Source organism: Euphorbia lathyris, chromosome 9 (assembly GCF_963576675.1).
Source record: "Euphorbia lathyris chromosome 9, ddEupLath1.1, whole genome shotgun sequence".
NCBI classification, from domain to species: domain Eukaryota; kingdom Viridiplantae; phylum Streptophyta; class Magnoliopsida; order Malpighiales; family Euphorbiaceae; genus Euphorbia; species Euphorbia lathyris.
The window spans coordinates 66500728-66515309 of NC_088918.1; positions in this window are offsets into that span (position 1 = coordinate 66500728).

Consider the following 14582-nt stretch of genomic DNA (forward strand, 5'->3'; position numbering starts at 1 on the left):
TGTTAGGAGTGATAGAGTGACATACTAATCCTCTAAATTTCATTGTTCAAACCTTGTATTCTGTTTCTACTTAATACATGGTCGTTTCTTTTCAAAATATATATATTATTAAAATATAAAACTCAAACTGTATATTATGTAAAAATATAGAAACTAATAAATTAGTATTTACCTTTTCTATAAAAAAAATATGTACCTTAATTTTTAAATAATTTTGTTTGGAGTTTATTTGATTTTTTACTTTATATCTCAAAGTTGTAACCCAAAAAAAAATCAAGGTTTTCAACTAGCCCGATCGAATCTATTCAATCCAATATGGTCTAATAAGCAAATTAGTTTGAATAGATATACAAATATTATATTGCTCATGATCGGTAAACACCCAACTATTCGGACGGCTTATCCGGTGATTTGTAAACTATAAAATTATACTACTAATTTAAGTGTTTAAGAAAATGACTGCTAAACCGTCTAAACTTTGTTTGGACGCTCAAAAAAATTTATTCTGATTTTTCTCAATTAAACCATGTGGGCTTTTCCCCCCTCTTTGGTGTTTTCTTGACCACCTAGGCGGTGATCGGAACAACAAAAAAAAATATTTTATTATTATTATTATTATTCATTTTTGAACATTGTTGTATGGTTGCTGATTAATTCTATTTGCTATTCGTATATTTTTTTTAATTGTGTTCTCTTCTTTACTTGTTTCATAATTTTCGGGGGTAAATTACATACGTGGTGTACAACATTTACTTGTTATCACACTTTGGTGTACAACCTTTAATTTTGCACACTAAAATGTACAACATTTTGTTGACTTCCCACTAAAATGCACAGCAGGTAAAAGTGACATGTCAATCCTGTTAACCACTTGGTCAACATGACACCTCATCAATTTTTACTCCTTAAAAATTAAAAGTGGTCCCCACATATTATTAAATTACTTTTATACCCTTAATAAAAAAAAATCCCAATTCCCTCTTCTAATTTTTCTCACATATTCCCTTTCATAAAATTTATTTTGTCATTATCTCTCTAAAACCTCTCTCCTCTTTCTCCCTCTTCACCATTTTTTCATATCCATAACTATCATTGTCACTCTCTCTATCTTATTTCTCAATTTCACAATTTCAAGTGGGTAAAAATTCTACTAAATAGATTTGGATCCGACTAACATACCAAATAAAGCTTCAAAATCAAAACATCATCTTTGAATTTGATCAAACAAATCCTCTTTGCACCGCAGATAATCGCTCAGCACATTTTCATACTTAGGAAGCATCTTTCCCATCAGTACATTTTCACACATCTCTTAATACTAGCATTTCAATTTCATCTGTATTTAGATACATAATTCTCTAATTCAAGTTCCAATCCTATCGATTATTTCTCCCTACGCTTAGTGACCCCTCGGCTCTTTCCTTTTTGGTACGTTGCGGGTTTTACAGATATAACGCTTGCTGGAGACCTTTACCCAACAATTTTGTCGTAATTTCTAGCTTCAGTCGTTTCAGGAGAAATTAATTTTCCATGGAAAAGGGAGAAGATTTGTGACGTTATGGATTCACAAAAAATCTGCATCCAACACTTAAATTTAATTTCACCATTTCATTATTCATGGGAAAAGGGAGAAGATTTGTGGCGTAATGGATTCACCCACGCTGCACAGAACGAGCAATTGCAACTCCGTCACGCAATCGTTGAAACGCAAATACGGTGGAGCATGATACAACAAGGCCACCGATGCTAAGATTTTGAACACGAAGAACAAAAAGATGAGGGAGCAATCTCATCGGCGACGGAGGCAAAGGCATGGGAAAGCAGTCAGAGTTGATTTTGAAGCAACTTCCATGGCAGCCGGAGAGATAGAGAAGAGAGAGGTTTGGGAGAGAGAGATATATAATTAGTGGGAGAGGATGGATTAAAAGAAATAAAATTTAGAGAAAATGTGAAACAATAGAAAAGATGGAATTGAGAAATTTATTTTTATTGAGGGTATAAAAATAATTTAATAATATATAGGGACCACATTTAATTTTTAAGCAAGTGAAAATTGATGAGCTGTCACGTTGACCAAGTGGTTAACAGGGTTGACCGGTCATTTTTACCTGTTGTACACTTTAGTGAGAAGTGAACAGAAGGTTGTACATTTTAGTGTGCAAAATTAAAGGTTTTACACCAAAGTGTGATAACAGATAAAGCTTGTACACCACGTATGTAATTTACCCTAATTTTCGGTAAATTATATTATTTATGGATATTACTTTTTACTTGTTTGAATTATTCCAATGATATTATATTGAAATGTTATTGTTTGTACTTTTTTAAGGATGTGTGTTACAAATATACGTGTTTTTTTATATTAAATCATTTTATATTATTATTTTTAAATAATATAATACATATTTTAATTACATTTATAGATTAATTTGTTTATTAAAAATTAAAAGAAATACAGAAATACAAATCTAATTAATTACTGTTTAATTTTTGACTAATCTCTAACTAATCCTAAAGAAGGTTTTCGCCCGACTAACGTCCGACTTATTTAAAAACTTGATAATTGTTAAACATATATATATTATAAACTTATTATTATATTGACATTTTAATTTATTATTAGTAGTAGTATAATTATTATTGATATATTTGATATAGTGGCTGTATGTATGATTTTTCCTTCAAATTTGATAATAAGGGAAATATCGGTGTTGGCGGGAATGTATTTTTTAAGAACAAATAGAGAAAATAGACTAGCAATAGTATGTAAAACATGTATGGGGTTTCATAAACTCTACCTTATAGAGCCCCCCATACCGCGTCCTAATTGGAGTATGATTTCATTTATAGTCAAGAGCTAAAGTCCTAATCACAAAAGGAAGCTATCTAACATACATTGTCTCTCTAAGAATCATTATCTAGACTTGACTTCCAAGGTGTGTAGTATAAGACCTCACTCGTCAACATAAGATCTAAATCCTTTGACATGCGGATTTGGATCATTTGGTCCAAGCTTTATTAGCATGCCCAACGAATAACATTTGCAGGTTATCACGTTGCTCGTCTATGAACTGCATAATCACTCATATTTACAGGGAAGGTAATCAAGCTGCGGATCGTCTTGCCTGTTTTGACAAATCTGCGTTAGCGCTCCGCTGGTGGCACTCTGCGCCTTATTTTTGTCAATCTCATGTTTTCGATGACCTTTGTAATGTTACTCATATTCGTTTCCTTTAATTTTCTCCCTCTTTTGTAATTTTTTATTTTTTATTAATAATATTCAGGGTTGGTTAAGTGCGTCAGAGGTGCCAACCTAGTTGGGATGTCTAACCTCTTAATCGCGTCCCTATCTTTCATTATTTGATAAAAAAAAAGTACTCCATCATCATCTGAAGGTATGACACGTGTACAAATATCGTGCAAGGACGTCCCAAAGGTCTCCAATTGTTAATGTCTTTATAAGACAAGTTCATTTTCCCTTTGACTTTTACCCTATAAAAAAAGCAAAAGACGATTTGATTACTTCTATTAACCTCGTGAGTCACGAGAATCTAGATGTTTAGGTGACGAAGATTGTGACAAATCATCCACATTCAAACTCTGATAGTAAGAAGCTTGGATATGTAAATGTTCGTATTCTGAATGTTTTAAATTAAATATCCTCGACCTTATAACTCATTTTCTTTTTGCTTATTTTTTCCATAAAGGAATGCCAAAGTTATCGCAGATGGGTTACTAGACCATCCATTATGGCTAAAAGATCCGACTATCTTAAAAGATATCTGAAATTGTTTGATCTTACTTGAGTTTGTATTGATACTAAATAATAGTTTAAATAGAGATTTACAAGAGATTGGTTATAACAAATAAATCCTAGAGGATACATGAACATGACTGGTGTAAAAGTAAATAATATCTAAATATAATCTGCACAAAATATGGGCTGGTATATCTACAAAACTGACCCCCTAACATCCCCCCTCAAGTTGATGGTGGTTGAACTCTCAACTTGTCTCGTAGTGCCAATAACCGATCTTTAGACAACAGTTTTATGAATATGTATGTTGTTTGGTCAATCGTAGATATGTACTAAACATGAAGTTCCTTTCGAGCAACCTTGTCACGCACAAAATGGAATTCAATTTCTAAGTGTTTTGATCTTTCGTGAAAGATAGGATTAGCAATAAGATAGGCTGGCCCTAAATTATCACACCAAAGAACTGGTGATGTTTTAGAACAAAAACCAATCTTTATGATCAACATTTTAACCCGAAGCATTTTAACCAATGTGATTGTGTTTCTTAACAACCATTTTGTTAAAGCTTTTGAAAACAGCACCATTTGTATCGGTTTTAATATTTCTAGAGACACACCACAATATAAAAGAGTTCAGTTTCATGTACCTAACCTTTTTGCATAGAAGATTAAATGCAACAAATTTGTGGATTAGATTAAGAACCATGTAAAGCAAAGAACCGAAACTTAGTTTGTTAGCATTATAATCACCTCAATTCGTGAGCTCAAGCCACATTTTTTTCACAGGCCGCACCTTATGGCTAAGTAGTCTTAGCAACATCATCATTATTTTCTACCCCTATAATAACGGATATCCAACTATCCCTTATTCAATTAAAAAAATCGTCCCTTCAAGCAGAAGGAGCAAGTTTCACCATTTTCCATTTGATTATTTCTTAGGGTACTTAGTAACTCTAAGATTAGACTATTCTATGCATCAACTTTTGTTATGGCCAGCTTTAACCATCCCTAAAATTTTAGGATGGCTTGAACGATCTTATCTAAGCCTAAAGTTCCTAAGTAAGCAAAATCAAATACATACATAAGAGTAGGAAGTAAATAAGCAAAGTATTCAAACATACGTCCCTCACTTTTTTCAACCAAATCAAAAGGAGTATGAAGTCTATATTTCTTAAGGTGGGAATAAACATTACATCGTGTCCAGAGTCACTTCCTTCGATAGCAACATTCTCATCTTTTCCTTTTGAAGAGCTTGCTTCCCTATCCATTTGAAGCTTCGACAATGGATGTAGGGTTATGCATAATGCGGTAAAAACCGCAAAACAAACTGAACCGTATAAAAATTCAGTTTTTATTCATTTTATTATTATTCGATTCAGAATCGGTTTGATTTTTTAGGATATATTGGTATTTGGTTCGGTTCAGTTTGGTTCAATTTTACAAAAAATACTTAAAAACCGAACCGATTATATATACAAAATATACTATGATGTCGTTTATATTGGATTAGTAAGAATGATTTTTCAAATAAAGTGCAAATATTTAATTTAGTACACATTCCTAAGTAAAATTTATTTCTATCTTTATAAATTGATATTTTCCAATGTCTATCAATTACTCTTACTAATTGTTAGAGGCTAAGCTCGATGGAAAATTATAAAGAGCCATCCTCCTTTCCTCTTTGCTTGCCCTTTCTCATTTTTTCATGTTGTTATCCTTTTTCTTCGAAATTCAATTCCAGACGTAACCAATGGGGATCTTGCCATTGCCCTAACTTTCTTCTTGTTGGCCTCTGTTGAATCTCATTGGGCCTTTCTGATCCTGCTATAATTTATGAATAATTCATATATTTATTTTGTATGATAATAATTGTACAAAAATATGTTCTTTTTAAAATTATTATATAAATTTAGTTAATTCGGTTTAAAATCAAACTGAAATTTTCAGTTTGGTGTTATCACGGGTTTATATTTTTATTCGGTTTGTGTCGGTTCAAAGTTTTTTACTAATTCGATATTCGGTTCGGTTCAGTTTTGTACCAATGGACATTTCTAAATGGAGGTGGAGCTTGAGGTTGAAGATGAAGTCGGGTATTGACCTAAAACAACTTTAAGAGCACAACTTGCAAATAGAGTAGATTTATGCAAGAAATGTTAGGTTTAGCACGGATTATAATTTAGACGTGGGATTTGAAGAGTTTTTGGAAGATTGAAAGTTGGGGATTTCAAGGGTTTTGAAGAAAATTGTGGATTTGGAGAAAGGATTGGGGATTTGTGGGTATGGGGGAAGGCCCCCCCTAAACCGATAATCATGACTTAAAATCGTGATTCTAGTGGCTCAACTCGACGAGCTAAAGCATATTAGGACCGCAAGTTCCTGTTGTATCCAAGCTCATCGAGCTGGCCAGTCCATCTTGATGAGCTGGGCTAGACTATGTGCGGCACAACCCCTGCCAACCAACTTAGTGAGCTACCGGGCAAAAATTATTCCCGCCAAATCCCTTAACCAATTTCTTGTTTTCCCCTTTCGTGCAATTTTATTTTCTCGGCCCGGACTTTTAAGACTTAAGGTAAAACTAACTCAAAAATTACAAACTTAATTCAAAAAAAAAAATTTAAGTGCATCAAATGAAAAATGTTCAAAAACCTAATTAGAAACTGCTTTGTTTATAGTCGGAAAAAGCTCAACTTTCTCACCCCACTTATTCTCTTTATAGGATTTTCATATTATTCTCTGTATTGCTTGGGAGAGAACTTTAGGGCTTTCTTTCCTTTCCTGATTCATCTGAGCCACTTGGTTGCTCAAGTCCTTGTAGAATGCCTCATTATTTGCAAGTGGGGCTCACATTTCCTTCAAGAGAGTTAATACTTCGTCTTGTGGACCAGAGGGATGTGGAGGAGCTTGGTATGCTTTTTGGTTTGGGGACATCCCTAATCAATGTTTCATGTGCTTATTGTAAGAGTTTGATTAGGATTACACCTTTGGTGGCCACCCACGTAACCTACATTCTCATTACCATCTTCGATGAAAGGATTTCCAACCTGACAATCCTTGCCATGATGATCACTGCCACAATATGTGTAAGAAAGGGCTTGTGCGGTCTGACTAAGGCTCATATGCACCATCAATACGTCCATTTTCTTGTTTAAATCAGCCATGGAGGAATTAGGAGCCTCATTCCCCAAGGTATATATTTGTTATCTTGATGGGCCGATAAGCTTTTCGGCTTGCACTTTTCCTTGCAAGATCATTGATCATGTTGTATGCTGCGTTGGCCGACCTTCTAAAAAAATCTCCACCTGCAGCAGAATCCACTTTAACATGATTAGTTGGGGTCAACCTATGATAGAAGATACTTACCAAGGTATGCTTGGAAATGTCATGATACATGCATATATGGAGCATCTTGTGGAACTGGGCTCATGAGGAAGTAGTAGGCAATAATTCCTTATCCAAACTTGCTAATATAGTGATATAACCGGGATCCAACAACCTCAGACACTCAAATGCATATCTTGTCAATGAAACAGGAAACACTTCAAAAAAATAACATCTTGGAAAACTCCGTTCATCTTTGATGTATTTGCACACATTAAAATTTTACCAAGATGATCATTTGGGTTCTCTTGAACCTCACCTCTGAACAACCCAGTTTATTGGATCAGTTGATCATTCTAGACTTAATTTCATATAAGTTGATTGGAATATTGGGAGCAACAATTCTAGCCAAATTGTGGTGCCAATGGGGAGCTAAGATTTCACTCAAAGAGCGGTTGTCCTGACCACCATTTACGTTCTCATTGTTGGGACAACTGGAATTATTGTTATTTTTCATATCGTTTTGGTTATGGACGTGCCTTTTGCTTTTAGACCTGCAAACAAAACGTTCAAGTTCAAAATCAATTGAAATACAAGATGCCTTTTGATATTGTTTGCATATGTTAAGATTTTTTTTTTTGCTAAAATACAAAATTTACAAGTAAATACTCACAGTTATAAACATATTCACAAAATTTTGCCTAAACTAACAATTAATTTTTTTGTTCGATATTACTAGAAAATAAATCATCGGGAACGACGCCAAAAACTTGATGCACCTCGAGCTAATGCTTAAAGACTCACTAAGGGATAAGTGTACCCCGTCGTTATCAAGTAATAAATCTGATAAAGTATATGTATCAAATCATTGGGATTTATACTGCAAGTAACAAACTACTCAATTCTAGATTAGTATTTAGGCGATCGGAAGTGGATTTGATTTGTGTTTATACTAATTACTATCCTAATGCCTAATTCTAAGTTTAATCCAGGTTAACTGTAAATCAAAATACCCAAATGCAATAATTAAATAAAACATAAACAGATGAATGAAATGAATTGAAACTCATACTAAAGACGATGAAAATTGTCACAACTTACAAACAATTCAAAATCCAGAGAGATATCAATAGTTGAACAAGAATAAAAGGGAAAGAAGATCGTCTTTGAAACTTGTCGACTCAAGCAGTCATTGTTCTAAATTGGAGGTGAAACCTTGATCACTTGTGTATCAATGGCAGACAGGAGCTGGGGGCCAGGCTAAATTCCTTTTTAATGGCTAGCTCAACGAGTTGGCATGCATCGGGGCTTGGTCTTCGCTGGTCCTGGTCAAAATTGCTCTAATGCTGAAATCCCTAAAAATCTCAAAAAATCTTACAAAATCCCATTAAATCTCTACCAAAAATCATTTGATTAACTGATGAGGGCATCCGTCCTCCAGAGGCGGACCCGAAACCTAAAGACGAGACCCGGAGAGACTTAACCGAGGAGGACGAAATCAAGCACGAGAAGTCGAGTACGCGGGGCGCACGTAAGGGGGCGCGGAGCGTAAAGAATCCACTATCGAGGAAACAGACCAGCGGGTCGTATACGCGGGGTGTGCCCTCTGAGGCGCGGAGCGTGGAACATGAGTTCGAGGAGAGTCCCATCCAGGAAGTAAAGAGCGCGAGGCATATTGTCGGGGACGCCACGTGTATCAATGCCCAACGAGAGCCACTAAGCCCAGAGACTCAATCACGTGGGGCGTGAACAAGGGCACGCGGGGCGTACCTAGGTTGAGGAATACTTCCTCCCCAAGTTCTTCTTGTTAGGAACAATACATGCCACCTTCTATTTACTGTTTTGCCACTCAACCATTTACCACTTTGCCATTTACCCTAATTACCCTATTATCTATCTTTATGTAATGCCTACCTTACCCCTATGGTTCCTTAGTTGTTGGTAACCCTAGGGGGGGCTTTTAGTCATTTGTATTTTAATTGCGAGGAGTATATATTCTGCTTATTTTGTAATGTTTGCTAACTTGGATGAAATATTGAATTGAAGCCTCCATTGGAGCAAGGATATTATCCTTTTTGGGTTTACTCAACCTTCTAGTCAAGCTAGAGAAGTTTATAAGCTTTGTTGGTTTAAGATTAAAACCTTCAGATCGATTTAATCTACATCATTTGGTATCAAAGCCGAGTCGTTTTCCTTACCGGAGACTTCTTCTCGGAGATGGTTCAACCACGTATCACCACCGAAGCCATTGGAACCATTGAACAAAGGTTCGAAGCACTAGAAGCAATTATGAAGGTAATGAGTGACAAGATGATGGAGCTTGAAGAGAAGCAAGAAGTGGGTAGAAGAGAAATGCACCTTGCCATGGAGAGACTTGTTCTTGAGTTTCGGAATGCCCACACTCAACCCGCCGGAGACCTTCACCGGACAAATGAAGATACAATCCGGCCTCCACCGGATAGACACCCAACACCACCTCTTTTGAGAAACCAAGCACCACAACGAGTGGACCATTGGGTTCATGAGGTAAGGCATCCTAACGCCATGGTTATTAGAAATGCTGATAGTGATAATGATGACAATCTATTTGATGAATTCGATTTGAATCGGATTGCTAAAAACATGTGTATTAGGCATGATGTCGGTATTGGGGATGTTAGGCATGTGAATGATATGTATATGCTTAATGTTGTTGGTCCCGCGTATGTGCGTGTCGGGAATTTGGATATTTTGAATGTCGATGATGTAGGTGGTCACGGAAGGGGGAATTATGGAATGAATGACCCATATAGGGGTCATAATGTTGGTAGAGGCGACTATAGGGATGGAGCGAATAGGAGAGTGGGCTATGGAGGACACTATGATAGGGATGATGCGTTCAAGCTAAAGGTTGATCTACCTTCATTTGGAGGGGAACTTGACATTGAGGGGTTCCTTGATTGGTTGCTTGAGGTGGAGAGGTTCTTCGACTATGCGGGTATATCGGAAGATAAGAGAGTTCGGTTAGTGGCCTATAGGTTGAAAGGGGGAGCCTCGGTGTGGTGGGATTGAAGGAAAATAGGCAAACGTTTGGCAGCGGAAATATAAAAATTTTAACCTATTTCCATTAACCCAAGATCCGTTAATTGTTATTTCGTATAAAGAGGGATAGAAGGAAATACCTTTTGGAGTTCTATCTACTGTTGCAATCGTAGTGCCCACAACTCTTACTCCGAGTTCCTGAGCATAAGATAAAAACACAATCCAAAATCAAGTTAGATATCAACCGTATAAAACAATCAAGAATAAATTGTCTCTAATAAATCAACACAAGATCAAGGAATAAGAGAAAGAGATGGAAATCAATTGAACAGAAGAAAGCGGTAGATAATCTCGTCCTCAATACTGTGGGTCGAAATTCTCTCTCTCTGGATGGCTAGGGTTGGCCGAAATTCTTATGCAAAGGGGGGTATAAATACTCTCTTGTATCTAAACCCTAGTTAGATAGAATTAGGTTACTGAATAAGAATTTAATTCGGAATAAAATTCTTATTAGTTATTATCTATAAATATATCTAAATATAAAGATAATAATAATAACCTTATAGGATAATAATAGGAGTAATTTAATCTCATTAAAACTCCTAACTTATTTATCCTTTAATTAATTTAATTCACAATTATAATCTAATTAGAATTGTTAAAAATCAAATTAATTATTTATGTATTTTACTACATAAAATCGCCCCCCTCATTTACTGGGCCTTAGTGGACTCAGTTGGGCTTCCATCAATTAATTAGCATATGTTTCTCTTTTGGGCTCCAAGTCTTATGTGTGACCCATTAGGTTCTTATTGCTTCTAGCCGTATGCAACTATTAAATTAATTTTCTCAGAATTATATTTAATCTTTGCATAACGGAATGAGTACGCGAAATGTGATTAGCAAATCCGAAACATTCACCCAGAGCTATAAGAAGACAAGTTGATTCTGCCATTGACCTTTCCGTATTAGTTATAGTATAATTCGATCCTTTATTAACTACATCCTTGAATTGAATCTTATGACTATGGATAATGTCAAGTCACATATAGCGAGACGTTCGTTTTACTTGTACAGGCCGAGTAAACTCCAATTAGATAGGTTAAGTGAAATCTGTATTTCAAGTCTTAAGTTATCACTTTGCAAGAATTTAGAGTCAAGTCTTCCACAAGCGATCCTTGGATGTATCTCCCATTTATCGGGAGTGACAAATGCTCAATCCAATGTATAACTATCCTGCAATTACTTCCTGTGATACCCAACATCTGTCGTTCACACCCCAGAGTCATCTCTGTTATGGATCGTGTTACAACAGGATCAAAGCATCACATTCCGTAATTCAGAATCACTAATTAACATTTCTTTGAGTCTGAGGATTATTTATACCTATTAATACCAATGAGATGAACATGTGACAAGGATGAATCTACCCATCCTGTTATCTCAAGTCGGGTCCCCAATCCTAATGAACTCCCTTTCATTGGATCCATGCAACTGTCCAGATTATCTGTATATCTGAAGCTTGTGAGATCAGCTCTCTATCTTGACAGAAGACATTGTTACATGCAAGTCTCAACAGTGAAATGTCAATCCTAAACATATTACTTGACTTGGGGTGGTTTTAAGTTTATTAGTTTATTATAAAGTTTCTTCTCACTTCATGCTTGTATGAACACTTTATAATCACTTTAAATAAACTTAGGGATTTCCTTTTATTAGACTTATTTAGTTCTTTAAAAGAGGTTGCCTTTATATAGTTATGAAACCATATCTTACTAAAACAAATAACATAAAGAACACTTCATTTATATTTAGTTCATATCCTAGAACAATTGTCTATAGGACATCCGAATCCGTATCGAGTGGGATGGATTAAAGAGGGGGAGAAGCTTAATGTCACTCACAAGTGCAAGGTTCATATCTCTATTGGGGCCTACCAAGATGAGGTTATGTGTGATGTGGTTGATATGGATGTGTATCACTTGCTTCTTGGGAGGCCTTGGCAATTCGACCGTGACGCCTCACATGCGGGAAGGGACAACACGTACACCATATTCAAAGATGGGGCCAAGTACATTCTCACACCATTGACGGGTCCCACCAAGGGAGAAAAGAAAGCCGCTTTGATTATGTGCCCTAGCCGAGAACCAACTCCGCTAGGAGATGCAAACGTTGGGCAGCCCGTCAGATTGCTAGTAACGGGTAACCCGAGCCAAGAGAAGAGTAATGCTAATGGGGTGAGCGGACTATCAACCTTGGGCATGAGCCATCCATATTCTATCATTGAGTTGGGGTCTGACTCTTTTAAAGAAGGAGAGTATGATGAGGGCATCCGTCCTCCGGAGGCGGAGCCGGAACATAAAGACGAGACCCGGAGAGACTTAACCGAGGAGGACGAAATCAAGCACGAGAAGCCGAGTACGCGAGGCGCACGTAAGGGGGCGCGGAGCGTAAAGAATCCACTATCGGGGAAATAGATCAGCGAGTCGTATACGCGGGGTGTGCCGTCTGAGGCGCAGAGCGTGGAACATGAGTTCGAGGAGAGTCCTGTCTAGGAAGTAAAGAACGTGAGGCGTATTTTCAGGGACGCCACACGTATCAATGCCCAACGAGAGCCACTAAGCCCAGAGACTCAACCACGCGTGGCATGAATAAGGGCACGCGGGGCGTACCTGGGTTGAGGAATACTTCCTCCCCAAGTTCTTCTTGTTAGGAACAATACATGCCACCTTCTATTTACTATTTTGCCACTCAACCATTTACCAATTTGCCATTTACCCTAATTACCCTATTATCTATCTTTATGTAATGTCTACCTTACCCCTATGGTTCCTTAGTTGTTGGTAACCCTAGGGGGGGCCTTTTAGTCTTTTGTTTTTTAATTGGGAGGAGTATATATTATCCTTATTTTGTAATGTTTGCTAACTTGGATGAAATATTGAATTGAAGCCTCCATTAGAGCAATGATATTATCCTTTTTGGGTTTATTCAACCTTCTAGTCAAGCTAGAGAAGTTTGTAATCTTTATTGGTTTAAGATTAAAACATTCAGATCGATTTAATCTACATCATTAACTTATCAAAGTATCATTTTGTTACCAAGTCAAAATTGATTATTTTTGGTCCGCCAGTTTCATGAAATTGGTACTATAATAAGCTCTAAATTAAATTCACAATTTTTTTTATTGAAAATAACATAAAACTTGATAGAAATTAAATAAATGCTATAAAAGTGAACAAAAACCAAAACTTAACAAAATAAAGATTAAAACTAGTAAATTAGCATAAAATGACACAAAACGGTACAAAATAATCCTAAAAACCATAATAAAAGATGGAGACAAAACATTCTTAAATTCTTAGCAAAAAGTAGACAATTTGTTTATAATTACAACAAGTTAAAATCATCCATCAAAAGACATACCTTCAAAACTAATCTAATGAGCAATTTTCTAGAGTTCATGCGACTGTGCCTCTAAAGGTTTGTCGTTGGTTGTTGATATGGGTATTTTACCTCTATCTTTTAGCGTGATTTACGGGTTAATTTTAGAAGAAATAAATAAGTTTAATTGCAAAAATAGAGTGTTTTGAATAAAATAACGAAATAATAATAAATTCCGTATTTTCGGATAATTTTTCTTGTTTTTGATTTATTTAGGAAATAAAAACGTCAAGCTAACTCGGCTCTCAAGAATTGTATTTCAGGTACAAGGAAGAAGCAAAATTCATGCTAATACGCGGGGCGTGAAACATCAAGTCAGAAATGATTGCCCTATCCACAGACACCACGTGGGATCGAGTCAGCATACGCGAGGCGTATGCCAACCTACGCGAGGCGTATGACACATGTCAGAAATGATTTGCCTAATCCTGAAAAGTCAGACTGCATGGTCTCCCTGAGTCAACTACCCATACGCGGAGCGTACCACCTTACACGCGAGGCGTGTGAGGGAATTCTTCAACAGAAAAGACCAGAGACTCGTTTACGCGGGGCGTGCCTCAAGCTACGCACAGCGTAACACTACAAAAAATTCCTGATATTGTGACTAATTCTGTTGTAACAAAAGTATTTTTGTCACAATAAATATGGTTATTATGACAAAATAAATTATTTGTCACAATAATTAATCTAGATACAAAAGATTGTGATGAAATACTTATTTTGATAAAATTTTGTCACTATACGTATATATTGGAACGAAATCAATTTGTTACTACTATTTCGTAGCAATATATATGACATAATATTTTTGGGTTAAAATTGTAAACATATATAGAGACTATTATTTTGTCTCTAAAAAAATTAATATTATTATGACAAAATAATTTTGTTACAACAACATACATCATCGATTTTTAATTTTATTATGATATTAGTGACTATGGAAAGAAATAGTGTGTGGTCACAATATGTTTCAAAATTATAACTACATATATTTATTATTTTCTCTATTGAAAAAGAAAAGGAAAAGACGAAATTCATTAACA